Below are 24799 nucleotides of genomic sequence, written 5' to 3'. Positions count from 1 at the left end.
AGGTACTTAATGCCTTCTTTGCCTCAGTCTTTAATAGTAAGACAAGTTACTCCCTGGGCACACAGCCCCCTGCGCTGGTAGATAGGGATGGGGATCAGAATAGGCCCTGCTTAATCCATGATGAGATAGTTTTGGACCTGCTCCGAAAGCTGGACACTTGCAAGTAAATGAGGCCAGATGGATTGCAACCTAGAGTGCTGAGGAAGTTGGCAGATGTGGTCATAAAGCCACTCTCCATCATCCTTCGACAATTCTGGCTAACTGGGAATGTCCCGGTGGACTGGAGACTGGCAAATGTAACGCCCATCTTCAGAAAGGGCCAGAAAGATGATCCCAATAGCTACAGACCTATCAGTCTCACCTCGGTGCCAGGGAAGGTTATGGAATGGATAATATCAGCAGCCATCATGGACCAATAAAAAGTCAACCAGGGGATCAGGCCCAGTAAACATGGGTTTTGAATGGTAGATCCTGTTTGACAAACCTAACTTCGTTCTATGACAAGGTGACCCGCTTAGTGGATGAAGGTAAGGCTGTCGATGTGGTCTACCTGGACTTCAGTAAAGTCTTTGACACTGTCTCCCACAACATTCTCGTGGGGAAGCTGCCTGCCCACAGTTTGGAAGGGCGTACGCTCTGATGAGTGAAACACAGGCAGGATGGCTGGGCCCAAAGAGTTGTGGTCAGTGGAGTTAAATCCAGTTGGCGGCCGGTCATGAGCGGTGTCCCCCAGGGCTCGGGACTGGGGCTGCTTCTATGTAACATCTTTATTAATGACCTTGATGAGGGTATTGAGTGTGCCCTCAGTAAGTTTGCAGACAACACCAAGTTGGGAGGGAGTGTTGATCTGCCTGAGGGGAGAAAGGCACTGCAGTGGGACCTGGATAGACTGGATCGATGGGCCAAAGTTAACTGTATAAGTTTCAATAGGGCCAAGTGTCAGGTCCTGCATTTTGGTCACAGCAATCCCAGGCAACTCTACAGGCTTGGGGAGGAGTGGCTGGAAAGCTGCCTGATGGAAAGGGACCCTGGTGTACTGATGAACAGTCAGCTGAAAATGAGCCAGCAGTGTGCCCAGGTGGCCAAGAAGGACAATGGCGCCCTGACTTGTATCAGGAATGGTGTGGTGAGCAGGACTAGGGAAGTAAGTCATCTTGCCCCTGTACTCGGCACTGGTGAGGGCCCACCATGAGTACTGTGTTCAGTTTTGGGCACCTCAATACAGAAAGGACAGATCCAAAGAAGGGCAGCAAAGCTTGTGAAGGGCTTGGAGAATATGCCCTACAAGGAGCAATGGAAAGAACTGGGGCTGCTTAGTCTGGGGAAGAGGAGGCTGAGAGGAGACCTGCTGCACTTGGTTTGTGGCGATCCCAGGTATTTATACAAACTGGGGGAAGATCTCCTTGAGAGCAGCCCTATGGAGGAAGACTTGGGGGTCCTGGTGGAGGAGAAGCTGGACATGAGCCAGCAGTGTGCTCTTGCAGCTCAGAAGGCCAACTGTGTTCTGGGCTGCATTAAAAAAGAGGTGGCCAGCAGGGAGAGGGAGGTGATTGTGCCCCTCTGCTCAGCTCTTGTGAAGCCCCATCTAGAGTACTGCATCCAGGCCTGGGGCCCCCAGTACAGGAAGGACGTGGAGCTCTTGGAGCAGGTCCAGAGGAGGGCCACTAAGATGATCAGAGGGCTGGAGCACCTCTCCTGTGAGGAAAGGTTGAGGGAACTGGGCTTGTTTAGCTTGGAAAAGAGAAGGCTCCAGGGAGATCTCACTGCAGCCCTCCAGTACTTGAAGGGAGCGTATAAAAAGGAAGGGGAACAGTTGTTTACGGAGGTGGGCAATGACAGGACAAGGGAGAATGTTTTTATACTGAGACAGAGGAGATTTAGTTTAGATATTAGGAAGAAGTTTTTCACTCAGAGGGTGGTGACGCACTGGAACAGGTTGCTCAAGGAGGTTGTGGATGCCCCATCCCTGGAGGCATTCAAGGCCAGGCTGGATGTGACTCTGGGCAGCCTGGTCTGGTGGTTGGCGACCGTGCACATAGCGGGGGGAGGGGGTTGAAACTCAATGATCATTGTGGTCCTTTTCAACCCAGGCCATTCTATGATTCATACACACTTCAAGGAGAGACCCCATTGAGTCAGATGGCCCCTCTGCTGCCATCACACAGCAACAGTTCTCCCGGCAGTTCTCGCGAGAGCGGCTGACGCGAAGTGGGCGTTGCCAGGGCAACGGCTCTGCACCCTCGCCCCTCTGCCTAGAAAAAGCCTTGGGGACAGGGGGAGTCATGGCTTGTGAATCATGTCGGCCGTTCAGAAGAGGTGAAACAATAAGCCGCCCATTCACGCGACTGCACAGGGAGGCGGGTTATTGTCTTGCTGTGAAGAGAGTGATGATCAGGGCAAACCCTCGAGGACTTAGCGAGCAGACAGGGCGGAGCACCTTGCCAAATAGGAGGGGGCTTAGCACTTAGCAGGTCACTTAACAGATCGTTGCTCTCCGCACACACCGAGGTGCAACGATGGGCACCACACGGAGGCGAACTGCTGCTAAAAAGAACGTGGAGACTCAGACTGAAAGCAGGAGTGTCCATGCCGCAGTTCAGGTCTCAGGCTGCGGAGAATGCCTGGCCCTGTCACTGCTACAGGAGGGCAGCCTGGATACCACCTGTGTGCGATGTGAGCAGGTGGAGGATCTGCTCACAGGAAGGAAGGACTGGGGGGGAGATGCTCCTCAGGCAGTGGGGGATCATCTGCTGTCTCACAGTCTAGTGGGAAGGGATGACCTCAAAGACAGCGAGGGATGGAAACAAGTCCCTGTTCGGGGCAACAAGTGGACTGCCCCTCAGCCTGTCCAACCTTCCCAGGTGCCATACATAACAGTTATGAGGCTCTGGAGCTGGAGGGACTGGGGGAAGTGGATGTTGGTGAAAGTCCATCCGTGCAGGAGAGGTTGCCTAAGGCTAGTCAGTCTGCTCCCTGTTTTGCTACAACATCAGACAGGAAAAAAAGAAGGGCTGTCATCATAGGGGACTCCCTTCTGAAGGGAACCGAGGGCCTGATATGCCGCTCGTATCTGTCCCACAGGGAGGTGTGTTGCCTGCCTGGTGCCCGGGTGAGAGATGTTGCGAGGAACATCACTCACCTTGTTAAGCCGTCCAATTATTATCCACTACTGGTTTTCCACATTGGAAATGAAGAAGTAGGCGAAAGAAGTCCTCGGGCGATCAAAAGGGACTTCAGGGCTCTGGGAAGACTGCTGAAGGGATCAGGAGTGCAAGTTGTGTTCTCCGCTGTCCTCTCAGTTGGTGACTGGGACCCACACAAAAGGAAGAGAGTGGACACACTGAATGATTGGCTTTGTGGATGGTGTCGTGCCCAGGGCTTTGGGTACTATGGCTTGGGACACAGCCTTGAGAAAGGGGGAATGCTGATGGTGGATGGGAGCCGACTGACTAGAAGGGCCGCAAACGTTCTTGGGAACAAGTTGGCTGGGCTGGTCAGCAGGGCTTTAAACTAAATATGATGGGGGAAGGGGGTATACTGGGTGACAGAGAAGCATGTGGGAATGCTGTTGCCCTGGGAGTTGGTAAGGGAAAACCCCAGACTTGTTCTGGAGGTATTAGGGAGGGCTCCACTGATAAGGCAACGAGGCCAATAGCCAAGCTGAAGTGCCTCTATACCAATGCGCACAGCATGGCAAATAAACAGGAGGAGCTAGAAATCGTTGCGCAATTGGGAAAGTGTGACCTAATTACTATCACGGAAACATGGTGGGATGAATCCCACAATTGGGATACCCTGATTGAGGACTACAGTCTTTTCAGAAGGGCTAGATGGGGTAGGAGGGGTGGCGGTGTTGCCCTCTATGTTAGGAAGTGGATAGATTGTGAAGAGCTGTGTCTGAGGAACAGCCACAATCAGGTTGAGAGTTTGTGGGTGAAAGTCAAGGATTGGTCCAGCAAAGGGCATCTAGTGGCTAGGGTCTGCTGCAGGCCACCTGATCAGGAGGAGGCTGTGGATGAGGCCTTCTTGATTCTACGATGATTCTATGAAATGATGTTCTATCTGTGAGAATATTAACACTTCTGTTTTATCAACATTACTGATTTTTTTGCTCTTTTTATCATAGATCTAGTACTTTCATGCCCTGAAAGACAGACTGATTAATTGCATGCCAGTAGCTACCAATTTTAGCAAATGTAAGAAGAACTCTTGGAAATGTTATAGGGTTTGGGGGGGGCTTGGGGTTTGGAGTTTTTGTTGTTGTTTATTTTCCAGTAGGGCTTTTAATATCCTATGGTTTTCCCAGTAGCTTTTCACCTTTTGTGGAAAGCTTATTCTCTTCAGTATTGAGATGCAGAAAGACAGCCAAGAAGTATATAATTCCTAAGTAGATTTATATATAGTAGAAGCTCTCCCTCACTGCTAACACACTCAGGTCTAGGTCAGGTCTCAAGGAAACTGATCACACATCTGAGAGCATGCCCAATAATCAAACACCTCCATTTTTCTCCACTATGAAGTCAATGAAGTTATGAGAAATACCGCGCTAATGCAACTGATGCAGAATCTGATCCACTTTCAGCCTTATTTTTGTGCTATTTAACAACAGAGCCATGAGATTTTGTTCCTCACGTGCTGTTCAGGAAGCAGAATTTTTGAGGGTTATGTATACACACGTAGACGTGTATCTTGGTATATGGATATACGTATGTATATATACACATGTACATCTGTACTCTAATATATAAACACACTTTTAAAGAAGAGAAGGAAGAGGGGGGTGCAGGCCTGCACGATCAGGGTAGTTCACAGTGCTGGTGGCTGCAAAAATGAGCTGTTTGAGCTGATAATTCACACATCAAACAGTGTCGTGTATGTGGCCTAATGCTATAAGGGTGGGGGGCTTTCTAATCTGCCACTCGCTACAAATACACATTGCACAGAATTCTTTTATATCCTGCCCTGCACATTTTCTTTCTTCTTTCGTATTTTATTTCACTGAGGAAATTTACTTACAAAGGCTTAAGCACCACCACCTGAGATCTGCTCTGCCTTTCACACAGGCAGGCCGAAAGTGCATGTATTCTCTCGTTATATGGCTTTTATGACTTAGAAAATGGATATTGCATTCTCAATATGCAATTGATGCATGGTGCACAGATGCAGTCCCTTGGAAAACATTTGCATTGACTATCATGATGCTTTCCTAATTAGATGAGTCTGAATTCAGATCTATTTCCAGCATGGTTTTTACGTCGAACTGCACAACAAATCCAGTTCAACTGGCAGTTTAGCTTACCCAAATGCCATCAACAGAAGTTAGCTGAAATAAATTAAAGAGGCAGTAATGTGCTTGTAGCATTAACATTAGCATTTCATGGCCTTTAGCTAACTCAGGCAATAAACAAACTTGAATAGTGAAAAGTTTCCTGCTTATGCAGATGGAAAGATGTCTGATCACTGAAGGCTGATTGCTGCGTCTCGTCGGGCACCAGCACTTGTCTTTTTTGATGGGGTTTGACCATGTCCATGAAGTACCTTTCTCTCCAAGAGAGGGTAAAAGGTGAGAAAGAAAGCAAAGAAAGATGAAATGGAGGATGGACACAAAAGAAACTCTGCTTTCCAATAAGCTGTAGGAACGAGTAGTTCAATAGCCGTGGCCATTACATCGTTCCTTCCTAAATTACTGATTGGAGTGACAGAGGCTTGCTGACAGATAACTAGCTGGCACGGTCTGTGATTAAAGGTTTTTTCCTCCAGTCACCCTTCAGCAGAGAGCTCACGTGAAACAGAGGCTGCAGAGAGAATGAGAAGATCTCAGTTAGGATTGCTGGAGAAATTCAGAAGAAGTACTTACATTTTCTGGTATCATCCTACTCTTTTCATCTCTGCTGGAAGCAAAAATGTTTTTAAGTGCCTGAAGTTGCATATATAAGATACAGCATAATTTTAACTGCTTCCTCAAGCTCGTTTCCTAGAGCCACAGACAGGCATGGAGGTTAAATTGTTACACCATCAGAAGAGCTGAGAACTCAGCAGCCCGCCTTGTTGAATACTAGCTGGTGCTGATTGAAAACGGCTCCTCTAAAAATGATCCATCATGGAAAGAAGAATGATTTTACCCAGTGATTAATGCTGTGGCTTTATCAAGTAGACAAGCAGAAATGAAAGGGACAGGTAGAAGGCACAGAAGTGATAAGGGAACGCAAAGGTAGAACAAAATGTTGCCAACAGCTTAGCTGAGATGCGGTCAGCTGAGAGGACAGGAGAGGGGGTTAACGGAAAAAATCTTACCTCTGCAGAAGTACAAACTGTACTGAACTGCTCTGTTGCTTTTTATTATTTTCTCTTTGAGGAATGTAGATTGTTTCAAGTATTTGGAGTGAAGAAGAATTCGAGAATGATAAAGGCGCAAATGGCATTGTTTAAATAGGTGCACTCTGCTCTCTGAGCAACCACATATTGGAACCCTTCACTAAGGTTAAGAAAAGAAGGGAGCTGCTTTCTGCCAGGCTGAAGCAGATTCCCTTCCCTAGATTTGATTTCAGGTGAATAGGTAATAGGTTTGCCTCAGACAAAAAGCCTCTAGCAGAAGGGAGCAGGTGACAGTGGATGCGAGTTTTATGGCACTCTGTTGCCTGTGGGTTGCACATTTAACAAAAAAAAAAAAGAAAAAAATTCAAATCTGGGAAACCACTTCTACTCGATAAAAGCTCCTAAAAGACAAAACAAAATTACACTTTTAAATTCTGAATCTTTCCCAGGAGCACTGTATGGAAGAGTAACTACACCTACGCTGTCTTGAAGGACCAACTTTATTTTGATTATGTGCCACCTGAGCAAGGAAAAGGACAAACCAACAATGCTGCTGTAATGGCTCATTCTACCCTATATGCCAAAAACTGGCTTTACATTGCAGTGTTATCTTTTTGGTGGACCCCTCGGCAAAGATGGAGCACTGAGCTTTGTAGGCTGTCATCCAGGCTCTGCCACCATAAAGAGACGAGCCCAAGCTGGTGAAGGTCTGCCTTCACCAAGCTGGTGAAGGTCTGCTGGTGAAGGCTGGAGGGGATCACAACCAGTCAGTCGTTCTGGAAAGAGAAATGGGATCTTTTGGGACCAAGCACAGCAGGAAGTGTGTGACAGCTGCAGGGAACAAATGCCCTGCACTCACCATGAATGGGAAGTACCTTGGGTTGTTCTGATAGACAGCTTCGAAACCTACCAGAGATGTGCAGAGGCCTGGGACACCAGAGAATGAGGGTGAGAGCTACCACTACCTCCTGAATCTCTGAGCTGTCTGTCACACTCTGCTTCTTTCTCTCAAACCAGGCAATTGTTTAAAAGTAAATCCTAACATGCTAGCATTAAAAAAATAAAAGTATACGTGTGCACCTTTACCACCAAAAGGTCTTCAGCTTTTGCTGTTTATATAATATGCCTCGAGCCACCAAAAGAATCACAATTATAAAATAATAAATAAATAAATTATGTTCCAGAATATTGCAGATTATGTAAACACCTGCTAACTTTACCCTGGCAGGCTGGGTTAGGTTTGCTCTGTTGTTTTACTGTAGCTTAGTGTTTGATGATCATTTTATTCCATGAATATTTTCCAGGCAATAAATACTAGCTGTAAGTGGCAAAGCATCTGGAGCCATTTGTTAGTCCAACACACAAAGGAAGCAAAACAGCCAGCATGACCATAGACTAATTTTGAGGCTAGGTTTGATTTATGTCAGCTGGTAAAACTACATCCTTTCACGCTCCGTGACTGTAAAAGTAACTGCAGTTGTAATGATCCGTCAATGAGTCAAACTGCATCTCCAAAAAGAAGAAGCAGCATTGTGCTTTTTGCAGTGAGTATATAAATGATATTGCGTGGCTGAGGAGAGAATGGCCATGAGCTTCAACAGAAGCCATTTCCAGTTCCCTGACACAGTAGTGTATGGCAGGGGCTGTCTGCAAAGCAGCCTTCAGAACAGTTCACAGTATTTGGTCTAATACAACCCAAGAGAATTACTGTCTATATTTCTAGCTTAGAAGTGTGGAGATACAGAGGAGAATGTGAGTGCCACAGAATAAAAATATAGCATGGAATAGTCCATGCTTGCTCTCATCAAAAATTAGACAATAACAGAAGATTGTTTTCCAAGAATTTTCACACCCTGATGGCAAGTACTTCTCCTGTATTATAAGCTCCATTTTCAGCTGAAGTAGCGAAGATCAATTCTGAAGAGTGAAGTTTATTTTTCTCTGACCATTCAATCTGAAACAATATCAAAATGTTTCTGAACTGTGTCGCATGGTATACAATTAGTTGAAAGAGGAATAGGTTTTCATAAGTCTATCCAAAGTGAATCATTAGTAGTGATAGATACGATAGAATGCTAAAAACTGCCTGTAGCTCGGCAGTATATCATGATGTCCAGCTGGTAACACTGAAATTAACTTTGGAAGCATCCATTCTGCCTTCAACCTAGTAGGAAGGGCAGTTAATGAGTGCTTGTTTAGCTCATAATGCTGCAGCAATAGCAAAGCATGTTCTCACTAAGGCATCAGTTAAGCTGAAAAGCCTGTAGGATAGGAGGGTTCAGTCACATTTCCCTATCTAACAGCAGACTGATCACGTCAGCCCTGACCACAGGGAATTCTTGAGAATACTCAGCTCTGTACGTGAAAGCATAAAGAAACCTCAGATGTTTACAGATATTTCAAATTACATTTCTGTATTCATTTCTATTTGCTGTCATAATTCTTAAGCCTCCTGAACGTGGTGAAGCTGCAGTGAAATCTGCTTTTTTGAGTACAGTATTGCTAAAAACTATGGCAGTCTTAGAACTAGAACAGTCTCATCCTTCACGTGCTGAGTTCTGACATTATGCATTAGCTGAAGGGTAAATTATAACAGAGAAACTATGACAGGTTACGTGCTCATAAAAGTAACTGTTCCCTTACAAAAAAAAAAAGAAATACCAAATTTGCTGTTCCACACTTGTTGTCAAGTAGCTGCATTCACATTCTGATTTTGGAGAAGAAAACTTCTATTCATTGATGACTGACCTACATTCTCTGAAGGAAAAGATAACTTTGGAAAGATGCAAAAGAGGGAATCCTGACTGATTCATGTTTGTACAGTGTATGATATGAACTGAAATATCAAGTAAAACATATATTTGGTGGGGAGAGCATCAAAAATCCTTATTATAGATGGTCCTGTTCTGTTTTTAAATATTTTTAATTTTCAACTTTATTTTTTCTGGCCTTTTCTCACACTTAATTGTCATGGTATTTATTGTATGAATTCCTAACTCAAATGCATTAGCACAAAGGCAACCTTGCCAGATTGCAGAAATATGCTAAGTATTAAATCCCTTAAGGCTTAGGCTTCAGTCACACATGCAAAGAAGTTTTAAATGATTATGAAATACAAAAATGCATTACAATTTTATTGAACTTACATAATATTTAAAAAAATAATAATTTAAAGTCTATAAAAGCTGTGAATTTTACACAGACAGAGAAAATATCAGAAGAAAAGATCCCAGGTTGTTAATGGAAGCATTTCTCTCTGAAAGATCCCTTGTTTTTCATGTTGTCCCTTTTGTGTTGTTTCCCTTAGGAAACACTGTGATAGCAGCAGCACCCAAACCTGCACCCAGCACTGGAGGTGAGGCTGCAGAGCTCAGCACAGAGTGGACAGCCCCTCTCCTCACCCACTAACAGTGCTGGACCTGAGTCACCCCCAGGTATGGTCGGCCCTTTTGGCTCCAGGGCACGCTGCTGGCTCAGATACAACTTAATTAGTACACAACCCCATCCTGCATCCGGGTCATTTATCAAAACATTGAAGAGAACTGGCTTTAAAATGAAGCACTGCAGAATCCCACTAGTGACTGGCCACCAGGTTGGTGAAACCCCATTTACTAGAAGTCTTTGAGATTGACCCTTCAGTCAATTGTTGAAACATAGCATTATACGTAGGTTGCTCTGAAAGTAATCCCTCCTATTTATTTCCATGGAAACCACAACTGATGTAAAGAGCAAAATAACACTGTTTGAGTACATTCTCAGCTACACAACATTATTTGTAAACACAATCACCACCATTAGCTCTGCATTTTTTCACAGCTATGAACAAGAGCCTGAATGCCACAATTGTGGCCCACTGTCACTGCCACCATGGCTGAGATGCATTACCTATGGCCCCACTGTGCTCACATCCACTGTTTGATCTCCATAAACATTCAACAGATGTCAATGAATGTCAGTGGGTGCCATTTTTTTAATGTTTTAATAAATGAATAATGACATAGAAGAGCCGTAGGATACCTCTTTCCTTTCTCTCCCTTCTTGTGTTCTGTGATTTGTATGACAGCAAATAATAGCTATCTCCAAAAGAAGTGACTGGACAAAAGAACATCTGTAAATGCAGTTAATAATTGAGCTGTTTAATGGACAAAATTTACAAACGCAGTACTTAAGGACAGTTCCATTATGTTGTGTTATTGATAGTCTGTCCCCTTCGACTTGACTCCAGCACTTCAGATATTATAAACATGGGTGAGATCCCCCTCTCAGCCTTCTGTTCTCCAAACTGAACAGCCCCAGGTCTCAGCCTTTCCTCATAAGGGACATGCTCCAGGTTCCTCATCATTTTTAGACCCCTTCACCGAGTCCTCTTTAAAAGATCACTGGCTTTTTTTGAACTGAGAAGCCCAGAACTGGACATGATATTCCAGATGTGGCCTCACCAGGGCAGATTAGAGGGGTAGGATCACCACCCTCAACCTGCTGATCACTCTCTTTTTAACATACCCCAGTATTCCTTTGACCTTCTTGGCCACAGGGGCACACTGCTGGCTCATGGCCAACCTGCTGCCCACCAGGACCCTCAGGTCCTTCTCCTCAGAGCTCATTTCCAGCAGGTCAGCCCCTAACCTGTTACTGATACATGTGGTGTGGGACTCCCTAGGTGCAGGACCCTACGCTTGCTCTTTTGGAATCTCAACAGGTTCCTCTCCACCCAACTCTCCAGTTTGTCCAGGTTTTGTTGAATGGTATCACAGCTTTCTGGTGTGTCAGCCACTCCTCCCAGCTTCTTCTGATCAGCAAACCTGCTGAGGGTGAACTCCATTCGTTCATCTGGACTGTTCATGAAGATTTTGAGTAAGACCAGACCCAGTACCAACCCCTGGGGAGCACCGCTAGTTACAGCCCTCCTACTAGATTCTGCGCTACTGATCACAACCTTACGAGCTCTGCCACTCAGGCAGTTCACAGTCCACCTCAGTGTCCACTCGTCAATTTCACACTTCCTAAGCTTCATCACAAGGATGCTGTGGGAGACAGTGTAAAACACCTTGCTGAAATCCAAGTACACAACATTCACTGCTCTCTCCCCACATACACAGCCAGTGATGACATCGTAGAAAGCTACCAGGTTGATCAAGTATGATCTCCCCTTGGTGAAGCCACGTTGACTACTCCTGATAGCCTTCTTCTCTTTAAATTGCTTGGAGACGGCACCCAGAACAAGTTGCTCCATCACCTTTGCAGGGATGGAGGTGAGGCTGACTGAAAAGATAAAAGTAATTCCGTATCTATATGAATAAATGATGCAATATCTATATCAGAAATATCTTCTGAAGTATGCCCAAGATATCTCCTCTTTATATTTCTGAGATTAATCCTATCAAATGCGTTGCTGAAAAGGTAGTCTTCTGAAATAATAATAGCAGTAACTGTTACACAGTTTGGGGTTTTTGCATCTCTCATTTCAGGAGAGTTCCTACACGTGAACTGGAACAGTTGGTAGACTCAAATAATTGCCTTGTTTTTCAAGGAGAAAAGCATCTGACACTGTATAGCTCTACGCTGACTTGTGCAGTCTTTTTCTGAGGATGGTAAGGAAGTTGGTATTTGATTTACAGAAAGAGCCTGTATGTTAAACTTTGAATGATGTTGTCCTTATTTGTTTTGATTCGTGTGAAAGATTGTACCCAAATGCTTTAGGTGTGTGATGAGCGTGCTTTTCTTTTTTCCTTTTCCTATCACGTGGATTCAAACATAGCAGACTAACTCAGGAATACGGAGTATAGTAAGGTATACAGGTGCACAGGAGAAAAATGCACAGCATTTACGTAAGAACCTTCTAAGGACTGCAAAGAACATCAGCACATATTCTTTCACTCCCACTTTTGCTTTATGCAATGCCAAATGCCTTAGCCAGATGCCAAGGCAAACAGATCAGCCACCGGTTCCTCTCACTATTCCTCTCCAGGAATTCAATTAGAGAAAAAGACTGCCTAGCGAATATACTTCCCATTAGCTTCCCCTGGACCTTGGAGCTCAGATTCATTTGTAAAGCAGAAGTAACCCACTCAGGAGGGTTCTTAAAAGAGTAATTTCTTTTAAAGGTCACACGTGCACTTTTAAAAGAATTGAACACCTGTGCAGAAGAAATTGTCAGAGCTCTTACATGAACTGCAGGTTTTATAGACATCAAAATATCACATCTAAATGCTTTTGTCTTTCAGAATTTTTAAATGTACGTGTTTGTACCTACATTACGTATAGCTAAATATGGCAGTTGGATTTGATGGCTGGAAACTCCTCTCAGACTTAATTAACTCCTATCCAGCATCTTTATAAATTGGTCATTTGTCCATAAAAGAGAGCTGAAAATAACATCATCTCTAATTCACAGTTCAGTTAATGATCTTACATAGATACTCCTGGAAGGTCTGAAGTTAAAGGCCATAGTTAAGGAAAGGTATTACCCCTGTTTTCTTCCTAACTCCGCTAAATGCAACAATTCCAAGACAAAAGACAACAGCTAGAGCCCAGCACCCAGAAGAAATCCTAGCTGCTTTGGTTTTTCCATTACTGAAGTACAAGGACAATCATCTATCAGCTTGCCAATAAAATTTGAAAAGGCTACTCCTCTGAGCAATCCACTTTTTATATTTTTTTTTTTCTTCCAGGAGGAACAGTAATCTCTATATGATGCTGGAAACTGTGAAAACAACAACGAAACACACAATAAAAACCCAAAGACCAAGGCTAGCATCTTACATGAGCAATGTGGCTGTTAACCAAGTAAGAAGCAATACACTTTTTGAAACTTCAGCAGAATGGAAAGCCTCTCATGTTGCAGTGAATGGGAGAATAAAGCAATTATTTTGCTGAAGAGGGTATTTAGAAAGAAATCTCACTTAGATCCATTAATTTGATTTTATGTAGATGAGAAACAGATTTCTTTCAAGTACTGGTCACAGAAGCACAGTGTCAAGCTGTAGCTTTCTTTCCTTCTTTTCGTGGTAGAGGAAAAAGAATATGTGAGAATTAACCATTTCCCAAGATTTCCATTTGATATTTGACTCTACAACAAATATCCTTAAATCGCTACGAAATGAAGTCTTAAAATTCCTGGGTTATATAACAACAGCCTCATCTCCTCACTAAAAGTAATACCTTTAGTATCATTCTCTGGTTTCTCTTTTTCCCAAGTTAGGTGAAAACCAAACAGTCCTTGCTGTCTACCTCCACTGCCTGGCCTCTGTTACTGAGGGATTTATTAGATGCATTTCCAAGTCTGCATTAACAGTGACTGAGTTTATTAACTATTTACATCTGGTATCACATAAGCACGTCTAACATAAGCACTGCTGGAGTAAATGTATGTTCTATATAAATAATGAAGGAATAATGGATTGGATCAGCTCCATCTGGAAATGGGATAAACTCTTTGATATCTCAGGCTTTCTAAAGGACCAAGCCAGTGTGAGGTTCTCACTGGAGAAAGTGGCTGGATACTTTCACAGCTGTGTTGGAAGGCAGATCACTGCAGCCGTCAAAGAGTGCAGCAGGACCTTAATAGGCAATGGGTGAGCATGGTTTGCCCTGCAGAAACAGGAATTTCAGTGCCAGAAGAAGGTGGATTGGACTGAGCAGATACATCTCATTCAACCCAGAAGCTCAGAAGAACCTATTTATTCTGAAACCTGCCTTGGGGCTGGATCCAGTTATCGTGGAAGATCATGGCACAGGGCTCCTTTTGACAACCCTGTTTTGGCTATTACAGCCAAACAGGGCAAAGAGCACTTTTGACCACAGAAAAAAAAAGGGGAAGGGAAGGGAAGGGAAGGGAAGGGAAGGGAAGGGAAGGGAAGGGAAGGGAAGGGAAGGGAAGGGAAGGGAAGGGAAGGGAAGGGAAGGGAAGGGAAGGGAAGGGAAGGGAAGGGAAGGGAAGGGAAGGGAAGGGAAGGGAAGGGAAGGGAAGGGAAGGGAAAGGAAGGGAAAGGAAGGGAAAGGAAGGGAAAGGAAGGGAAAGGAAGGGAAAGGAAGGGAAGAAGGACTAGTAGTATGTATCTATATACATATATACATATATGTGTATGTATGTTGTAGTGGAAATACTAAGTCATGGCCTGAACCAGTGACTGAGCACCTGGTGGGACGGCAGGGCCAACCCAGGGGAGCTCAGGCTCATGCAATGAGTGACTGGAAGGGATGGAGCCAAGATCCACTCCTCATTTAACAGTTGGCAGTGGAGGTGTGGGTATCTCACTGGAGATCCCTGCCTACCTAAGACTTTCTAAGGGTATGTAGCTTTTCTTCCCTTGTTTCTGAGGTTGCTGCATTTGGGCTTGTTCTCATTTGCTGTAGCCTAGGATTGCGCCGCTCTGCTATTATTGCTGTACTTTCCATGACATTATAGTGTTACAGCATTACATATGTATATATAAATATTTGGAAGTTCTATTTCATTACTAATATGTTATGTGTAATGGCATCAAAAAAGAAGAATCTGAAGCAGGCTTAATTTCCAGATAGGCGGTGAAAATTTAACAAACACAAGTCATGGGCAGAATGAATTGGGGGAGGTGATGACCCCATGCATGGTTAACCAAATCTGGCTTAGAGCTTTTTACTCATCAGTACTGGAGGAGCCATTTCAAACACAGCAGAGACGGCAGCAAGGAGATGAGAGGAGCACACTTACACAGGCATGAGGATTACTAGGCTGCTGCACTGTTTCCCTGATAAACGTAGACATCTCACATTCCTCTTGCGCTTTGCAATCCCAGCAAGAAGTGCTTAGTAGCTGTACCTCAGCTATGCTGTTTGCACCTGCCAGGAGTTACAGGCACCACTGCTTTGGTTGTGCTCCATCCGCATTTTCAAGATTTCTTTGAAACTGTGTGAACTGGAAAATGGAGGTTCTGTCTGTGATTATATGATTTCTGGAGCTGGGCTTCTTGTCCTGTAGAGGGTCCATTCAACTGTGCTGCAAATAATGCAGGAGCCCTGCCTGGCCTTATGAGTTGGGAGCTCTCAAGGGAAAGAGCAGGTCTGAGATTAATTCCAACAGTAGTGAGGAAAATATCTGATCGACGATATTAGTTCTTTCTCCAGTGTGTGCTTGCAGGTACATCTCACACAACTGCGAGTAGGTGCAGGTATATGGCCAGAGAAAAGTGGTTTTCATTTTTGATGCAACGGAGAGGTATCAAGAAAGCAATCAGATGGCACTGCAGGCAGCCTTATAAATGGGTGGCTAATAACAGGGAGCTGATACAAATTAAATCAGATTGATTTTGCTCTAGTTCAGAGCTTGGTAATAACACTGAAATGCAGCACGAAGAGAGGTGGTGTTCAGCCTCCCTGCCTGACAGAAACTTCATCCATCACAAAATGGTTGCGCCTGAATATAGCACATTTATACAGTCTGCGAAAGATCTTCAAAAGCACCCAGGAGATTAAAGTGCATAAGTGCCAATGACTTCAAATGGTACTTGCTTTTGTGAATGTCAACCCCTGAGACTACAGTAAATTTAATAACATAAAAAATAATACTGCTTGAATTCCTACCTGGTTTTACGTAAGCTTGACAGGCCTTGCTTTCATTTTAATCTGATTTATAGTATAAGGAGAAAACAAAAACAAAAACAAAAAGGCTGTTTTTTCAGCTATTATCAATCTGGAAAATAACATTTAGAATAATATTTGTCTTATGGTCAATGATGCAGGTCCCCAGAGCTGCTAAGAGCAGACAACAGGTGTAAATCAACAGGTGAGTTTATGTCTGAGCAGAGGCAAATGAAGGGAGTTAATTTACCTGGACTAATCATCTCACGTAACAAATATTACTGCTGACAGAGCACAAGAAAACGGATTCACAAGAGGGAATAGCATAGCCTAAAGCATGCAAACAAAAGTAAACACTGATTTGCATCAGAGTCCTCAGCCTATTTTCTAAAAATAATAACGTTGATTCCAGCAACCCAAGCAAGCCTTATGGGTTGTGTATCGAGGGAAGAGCTATTCATCTGAGAACGTTTTAGCAAGAAATGGAAGAAAAAATGTAGAGGGAATGAAATCTGGTTGCTAGGACAAAGGAAAAGTGACACAAATGCATGCCTGTACGTGCCACAGTGGTTCAGGCACTCCCCAGAAGTTCTGCAATAGCTGAGAAATCAAATTTCTTTGTAACTGTGTCTCCCTTGACTATGTGGTTTTGTATTCTCCAGATAGAAACCATTTATTTTTCAGTGGCATTCTGCAAGCATTAAATCCATCACCTATGTATTGTCAGCTATTTCCAAGGCAGAGAATTAGCACTTGCCAAGATTGGTAAGCGGGCTGCTGCTCTGGGAATTGCAAAGGATATTGGGTGATACCTTCAAGGTTTTCTGACGAATATCCATTTCGGTGAAGCAATCCATTCCCCACACACACATTTTGTGATCTGTTTTGTTATCAATCAAGCCTTGCTGTGTGGGAACACCTCACCAAAGCTGCTTCTCAAGGGAGGCTGAGGAGCCCTTGGCTGGTGGGACCCATCTGCACATGGGCTGTCCACCTGTGCTATTGTATCCAAGTGCAAGAAGGGGCTGTCGGTAGGCTCTGTATTGGCTGATCCCACTCTTCTATCTCACATCCTCTGTTGTGCTGTAACCCTCAGCCTGGCTCCCTGCTCCACACTGTGTGCGCAGCGTGGTGGCACACAGTGCAAATGCAACTCAAGGGCAGACACAGTGTAAGTGCAGGTCATGCAGTGGAGGTCAGGGCTGTTGTCCAGTTTTCCTACTTTCCTGTATACCAGCTGCACACTTCTGGTATGTTTGACCTGGAGCTCTGACTGTGCATTGGCACTGAAGGAATGGTGTGCAGATAAAAAAGTGGCATCCATTATTTTGTGCTTGTTTCATCAAAGCCCACTTCTATGCAGGCAAAAATGTTACTCAAGAGAATTTCTCTTCTCACTGGATGCTTGCAGGATTTCCCTTATTCTTTTACACTTTTCTTTGTTGCAGGCCTTAACCTTGAAGCCTTCGCAGCTATAAATACTATTGAATATTGCTTATTTAATTTAGCCTTATTGACAGCAGAGCCTGCGGGGTTTCAATTGCAATGCACAGCACAGATTCAGGATAATGGACTTTTAATTAATATAAAAAGCACTAACTCATGTCCGTACATAACAGTGGAGAATATGTAGGTACCTCTGTCATGCTAAGAAAACAGTTACCTCTATGGAAAAGTGTTTATTCAACGTTAAAAATAGCATTTACTAATTCTGTATAAAAGTATGTGGAATATGGTGCGTAACGGATGTTTTCTCCTTGTGTGCATCCACATGGCATAAACAGAGGAGCTAATCATCTTTTTGCTGTGCAGCAGATGTCAATAAACCGGAGTTTGTCTTCTATTCTACTGAAATCCCAGCATCCCAGGCAATAACCTATCTTTCAATAAACACAGGTCTAATGTCCATTGAGATGCGAGTTAATGCTGAGGTGAAAATGACTTCTGTGTTTACTTACCTCCAAACTGTGCTTTATCCCTTTTCATTTGCTAGATAAAAACAATTGATTGCCTTAACCTATCCATTGCAGAATAAAAACCTGTACAATCAGGGGTGTATTGACAACAGCAGAATTCTAATGGGGAAAAAGAACTACCTTTCCCTCTTAAACAACGATTTTAATTTCTTCAAATACAATGTCTCTCAATTCCCTTTTAAATCCTAGGTGCAAGAGACGTTTCACAGGTTCTCCTGGGACTGTACGTACCATATGTCAGAGGAAAGTTTGGAGGGCAAACTGCAGTATGGCTGATCAAACACTGATATTTTTATTTTTAACTCTAAGTCAGAACTTACACAGCACAGCTGCGATTCCTATAAGCCTGCCAATTGCCTTGCATAACTTGAAATGCACTGCAATGCCGCAGCGTCATTGCTCAGGTATCCCCTGAAGACAACACTACACCCTTTAGTTTTGCATAACTGAATGGGAAATATCAAAGTAATTCATTACATGTGCAAAAGAGTGAGCGGGGAATGGAATACTCCGGCTATTCAACATCAAGCAGCTCGCTCCCTTCCCTGCCACAGTTCCCCCTCCACCCACCCTTCTTCTGTAACTCTCTACCCACACTCTCTGCCTCTTCCTTACTGCGCTGTCATTATATACGTCTCCTCCACCTTTCCAATATCCCTTTCCACAATAGAACCCCCCTCCTCTCAGCCCTGCCACCATGCTTTGCCCCTCTCTCCCACCACTGCATCCACTTCTTCATCTTCTCCAACCACTGTAGCCCAAGAAGTGGTGATTGCTGTTGGGACCTCTCAGGGCTTTAGGGAGGTACACTGATTCCACCACCCTGTGGCTGCTCAACCAAAAAGTGTAGTGGTGGTGTTTATTTCTGAGCTGCCTGCTCTTTTGGCAGTTAGGTTTGCCTGTTTGGTTTAGGCAAATTCGCAGCCAGGCAAGCAGATGTGTGCTCATCAGGTATCAAATTATCCATCAAGCAAGTCCTACGTCAAGGCTGTTCAGGACTTTGATGAGTTTCATGTAATTATTTGAAAGTTTCAGGTAAAACAACAAAAATTCCGTATTCCTACAAAGATGACCCTATGTCTCCGAATGATATTTAAGTGGACACCAAACACATTTCCCTTGGTCTGGCTCAATGGCAGCCAGTGCTCTTCAGGATGTGACCTCCAAGGCCCCTGGTGCCAAAAGCAGCCAGCTTAATGCCACCACCACAACTGGGCTTGGCCACACCAGGAGGAGGATTATAGTTAGGCCCAGGCTGAACGAAGAAATATTTCACTGTGGCTCATGTGTATGGCATGCGCTATTCTAATGCACTTAGGAGAAACGTCACAGTGTTATGCAGACATGTCAATGTTTCCTGTGCTGTAATTATCATCATAATGTTTCATTATCGCCACTATATTGTGGGTTATTTTTATATCACTCACTCTATATTAAATGTGGACGTGGCTCCCAAGAAGAAGAAGAGTGATATCACTTTGCCAAAAGCTGCAGACTAAGTTCAGAAAGTCACTGTGCTTTGTGTTCTTGATGAGGCCAAGTGTCATCTCCTCATGCTCCCTCTCTCTGTCACATTAGTCCTGAAGTCTTCAGTGGGAATATTTATGGTGGAAACTACTACCAAATGTGAGTAATAGCATCAGTTTGACTTTGCATTAAATCTTAATGCACTGAGAAGGGGCAAGACTCCTCAGGCTCATTTCAAGGCCTATTTTTAGATAAGATATTCAGACTTCTCTTATCAAATAATTGGACATCACAAGTAAAGGCAAGCTAACTTTTTAGAATAAAATAGGAATTCATTTAAAGCTTTTCTGAGCTTCCAAAAAAGGTAGATTTAGAGATCATTGAAGCCTCGGCACCTGATTGTAATAATTTATTAACGGAAAAGGGGAAAGCACAAAGAAGTCTGAACCGGTTACAGTTCCTACTCAATTTGCATAAGGACATCTACATGGATTTCTGTATCGTTCTCATATTGCAGAGGTGCAGTGGGGCCATAAAGTTAAAGGTGTTTTACAGTCAGTATAGTCTATTTAAAAAATGGGATATTCATATAAAGGAAGGGAAAGACTGGACAGAGAGATCACAGAGAGGCTCCAGATTCCTGGGAAATGATGTTTTGCTTCTAAGGCGACAAAATAATGCTGTCACAGGAAATGCCAAAAGCCACGTAGATTTGTGGTAAGGGGACTGTCGCCCGTAAAAGAGTCAAGATAATTATTCTGCTGTGCTTGACGTTGGTGAAGTCTAATTTGGATGGCTGCATTTCACTCCAGGCACACAGATAAATTGGCAGAGTTCAAAGGAGAATAACAAAAATGATGTAAAGTTTGAAAAAAGGAGGCCTACAAAATAAGGTTCGGAAAAGGGGGTATAGGTGATTTGGAACAACTGAAGTGGCAGGAGGGAGGATTTGGGGTAAGTGTAAACAAAACTCGAAAGCTTTAAGAAAAAGTTCAGCCACAGAACAAGCTGTCAGGAAGGTTTTAGAATCACCACTGCTGCAGATACTGAAAGGCAGGAGACCATCTGTCAGGGAGAGTTCAGGGATAATTACAAAAAAAAGTGCTGTCACAATTTAGGAGTTGGATTAAATAACCCATTCACGACTAGATCTTAATAGATCAGAAGTGGCATGGCTACTCTTTTTACCTTTTCACTGTGAAGTTGGTCTTTATTGTATAAAAAAACACAAGACAATTATGTTGATTGCAGACGGGGAAGGATATATTTGTTTGAATATTTATAGTGAACAGATACCTAATATTAATTTTACCACAGTAAGAACACCTTACCCTAGTTTTCCCCATCATGCTTTGAACACGTGTATAGTGTGCAGGTTAAAGTTGATATAGAAAAAAATAAGTATTTAGATTAATCCATATGTCATATCCCTTACTAAGGCAACTAAATAATGGGCCACTCCAGACCTGTCCTGGGACCTGGGGCTTGTGATTATCACATTCAAAGAGATTTTAGCTCAGGTCATAGAATCACGGAATGGCATGCATTGCAAGGGACCTCAAGGATCATGAAGCTCCAACTCCCCTGCCACAGGCAGGGCCGCCAACCTCCACGTACAGTACTAGACCAGGCTGCCCAGGACCCCATCCAACCTGGCCTTGAACACCTCCAGGGATGGGGCATCCACAACCTCTCTGGGCAGCCTGTGCCAGCACCTCACCACTCTCTTGGTAAAGAACTTTAAAGGTCCTTAAAGGAAACTTAAGAGGTTCTTAAGGGAAACTTAAGGGAATGTAAGTTCCCTTAGGGGAACTTTAAAGGGGCTGAATTTTTGAGTGGTGAATTGTTGATAATGGGTATAGAGGAATGACTGCATTGTCCTACATTATGGGACTGAGATGACACCGGAGCTTAAACATCTCTTTTAGCCTTCACAGCCTTCTCCTTGCTGCAAAGTATCTGCTGGCTTATGAGTTTTAAGGAAAAATCAAGCAACCTAGCTCAAGTGGTCTTCAGTGGTGATACAGCCATACCACCATGACTTTATACTGGAAATTTCCACCGACAGCTGCCAGCTCTAAAATGGGATCTAGCAGGCAGTAACTGAGGGTAGCAGAGCACATCTAAGATGCCTCTCAGATGCAGAGGCCTCAGGTTCTGTCTATGTGAGAACTCCACCACCTATGGTAGATACGCACCATTGCCACATCCTGCCACGGGCTGTTATATGGCCTGGCTGAGCACCACTTCTTCCCTCCTCCACACATACCCCTCTCTGGCTTTGGCTTTCATGGCTGATAAATTGTGACACACTCCAGCTGGTCTTCTGAGGTAGCCGAGCAGGGACCATGACTGTAAGGAATGCTTCTGGCCTTGCTTGGGAATGCCTCCACTCCGCTGCATTTTTCCTCTGTATCAAGTGGACTTTGGACCAGTGTTTGGGAAATGCTACATGAAGGTAAGATTCAGTGGAGTACATACATACCTTTTGATGGCAACTTTGCTTTGAAGAGGTTTTGCTTCTTTGCAGTGTTATCCCTAGGAAAAAAAAACAAATGTGAGGGTTCGCTATGAGGGATATGGGCATGGTGTCCATTCAGTGGCCCCCAAACTCCTGATTCTGAGGGTACTTGGATTCCATTGCTCCACCACACCAGCTCTGCAGTCAGTGCTGAGTGCAGTGACATGGCTGCGACAGAATGTGTGACACGCTGGGGAGAAGCTGGCAGAGAGCTGGCTGCAGATACGAATGAAACAACAAAAAATTACCTGAGCTGAATAGAAAACACCTTCAGATGACTCAGAGTTTCAGCAGAGATGTCTTTTTTTTTTCTCTTTTCCCAAACACATTCCTCTTTTGCTCCAGTCATTCCCTGCCACCCTTCCTTCTCCATTTCATACTGCTGTAAATGCTTTTACTGACACATTTGCACAGCTGCATGTGGCTACTGTGCTTTAGAACAATTTCCAGAAGGCTGTTGTACAAGCTGTGGTACTGCTTGTTGACTGAAACAGATTTCTCAGCTGCTGCTAATATCCAACAAGAAGGCCTGGTGGAAATGCTGTCCTACCCAGTGAGGAACTCATTGTATGCTGCCCAGAGCTGCTTGGGGTGATCTCTGCAGTCACTAAAGTGTAAGATACAGCACCCACAATTTGGCAGGGTCATACCATCCCCAGAGAGGTGGGTGCTGCATGGGGACTCCTCTGCCCTGCCAGAGAGCTGCAGAGGCTGGTCGAGGCTTGTTTTGAGCTGCACTGTACACCACTTGGGCGATAAAGGGCACAAAAACAGCGTGATGGAAGTGAGTTTATTTCCACAGGGCCTGTGACCTTCTGGTAGGCCAAGGGGCCGTGGCAGGGCTGTGGGGAGCAGGACTCCACCCCTGCTGTGGCCTCACTGAGGCAGGAGCAGATGGTCCCAGGGCCTGATGTGGGGCCGTGGGCAGGGACAACCAGCGCTAACAGTGCTCTCGTGGTCCTGACACAACCTTTCTTTTGTCATGGCTCTCAGCAGGCCTTCTGTAAGCCAGGGAGCAAGGAATGAGATTTTTAACGTAGAAAGGAATGATGTAAGAATGTGTTACCTTGCTTTTTGTCTCTTTTTTTTTTTCCAAGTGATTTGTAAGGATGTTCCACAACACACGATGCTGCTGGGACTCCCACTGCCAACACTACAACTCTGTGAGAGCTGGACATCTCATTCTTTCACCTCCTGTCCCTTAACCAGTTATTTCTCTGCCAGAGAACCCTACCATTTATACCGGGACTCTTTCATTTCTTTAAGAGACATTCACAAGAGGCCTTGTCTGAACTCTTTGAAAATCCAGGTGCACCTAGGTTACCGTCACCCACCTCTCTTGTTTGCTGCAGCCACCACAGGTTTGTGAATTACAGCTGTTCTCAGGATGGTGTTAGTGTATTAAGGTTGTATGATGGCATGCCAGTTTCTCTACAACTACCTCATAAAGGCAGTCTTTGTAAGATCCACCAAACCTTCCTAGAACCCCTTCTAAAATCTGCTGTTAACTTGCCACAGCTTATTTCCCTGGAAGTGAGGCCAGTGTGAGGCAGGGGTTAACCAAAACAGCTGCTCTTTATGAGTTCCTCTAGAAGATGCAGGTGAATCTCATCCATTCCCAGCAGTCTGTTATTATTCATTTTGTCAGTTTACTACAAGCTCCGTCCTCCTAACGTTTCAGTTTGAGGACGAATTCCTCAGGTTGATAGAGAAGAAAAGCACCTATTGTGGGAGCTTCTGCTGTTAGTGTTAAGGCAAGATGAATTTCTACTTTCTGCAAGACCTCAGGTTCCCCATATCCCCAGTCCTCCAGTAGTCTGAGAAGGGTTCAAAGAAAGTTATAACTGCAAAGTGCGGACTGGTTTTCAGCTCGCCTTTCTGCATTTAATTTGATAGAATTCATGACCTTTGGTTTTTTTCATTTGGGCATTCTTGTTCCTTCCGATGGTGTTTCTCTGCTTCTTATAGACTCCTTTGTTGTTCAGCTTTACAGGTTGCCTTCACGGTCCAGGCAATGATGTGAACAAGAGATATCAAATGCTCAGGTAATTGTTCTGATTATTCAAGCATAGGTTATTTTCTTTCGGGACAATCTGATACGTAATTTGGAGCAGAAACAGATGTGTGTGGGGAGAGTGTGGGTGTATGCGTTGAGAGTCATAACCCTGTTTTCTGTAATATGTACTGTTCTGAATGATCTTTCGTGTTACCTACAGGAAGTGATGGGATTTCAGCACAGATATCCACCTAACTTAAATCTTGCTTTTCATGACTTGGTAACTCCCAACCATGTAGTGTCCGTGAACTAGAAAGCTTGGTAAATGTCTGGAAGTTAAAGACTCAAATTAATGCCTGCAATGTGTAAGTGTCCTCTTTTTCCTATCTTAGGGAAACTCTTGGTTGGAACAAACTCCTTCCCTCATCTCAGTAATATCCAGGCACGTCTTAGAAAAGTATGAATTAGCGATAAGAAAGGAAATTAAAAATTGCCATCTTGCTATACACAAAGGATGAAAAGCAAGACTTGGGAGTGAGAAAGCTTTCTTCTTACGGGAATTGGAACTGAATGTGTGATGCAAGCAGTCTCATGAAAAGGGCACTGTCTGACAAGCACAGCCACCATTAAAACCACTATTGTATAAGCTCACTATTTCCTTGAGCTCACTATTTCCTTGTTACGTTTCGCGTAACGTATATTAAGACTGTATTTATAAGATGCACTCTAAACTTTGCATTAAAGAACAGCCCTGCTACTGAAATAGACGTAATTCATTTACTAACAGCCCTTGTTGCTGTGCTCCAATAATGTAATTGCTTTCATTGTGTCCCAACCATATGATTATTCCTGTTGTGTAGGAAATTTAAGTCCAAGGAATGTCAGATCAAATATAAAAGCCTAGTGCTTACCCATAGTTTTTATTCAATTAAGTAGCTATTACAGAGCTCATGCTATTTCACATGA

At 43.9% G+C, this 24799-nt stretch overlaps 1 long non-coding RNA gene across 4 annotated transcripts; it reads left to right on the top strand.

Annotated features, from left to right (window-relative positions):
- Positions 1–14400: 14400 nt before the first annotated feature.
- On the top strand, positions 14401–24345 carry LOC121107532. Of its 4 annotated transcripts, none has more exons than XR_005841774.1 (4): positions 14401–14605; positions 22935–23198; positions 23823–23882; positions 24226–24345. It is a non-coding gene; the product is annotated as an uncharacterized LOC121107532 (long non-coding RNA). The 4 variants fall into 4 exon arrangements; XR_005841772.1 differs by having other exon boundaries at positions 18039–23198; XR_005841771.2 differs by lacking the exon at positions 14401–14605 and adding an exon at positions 20220–21774.
- Positions 24346–24799: the final 454 nt, after the last annotated feature.

The sequence above is a fragment of the Gallus gallus genome, chromosome 1 (genome assembly GCF_016699485.2).
Source record: "Gallus gallus isolate bGalGal1 chromosome 1, bGalGal1.mat.broiler.GRCg7b, whole genome shotgun sequence".
In the NCBI taxonomy this organism is placed as follows: domain Eukaryota; kingdom Metazoa; phylum Chordata; class Aves; order Galliformes; family Phasianidae; genus Gallus; species Gallus gallus.
The sequence above is the reverse complement of the archived record's forward strand: the minus strand, read 5'-3'. Positions and strand labels throughout refer to the sequence as shown.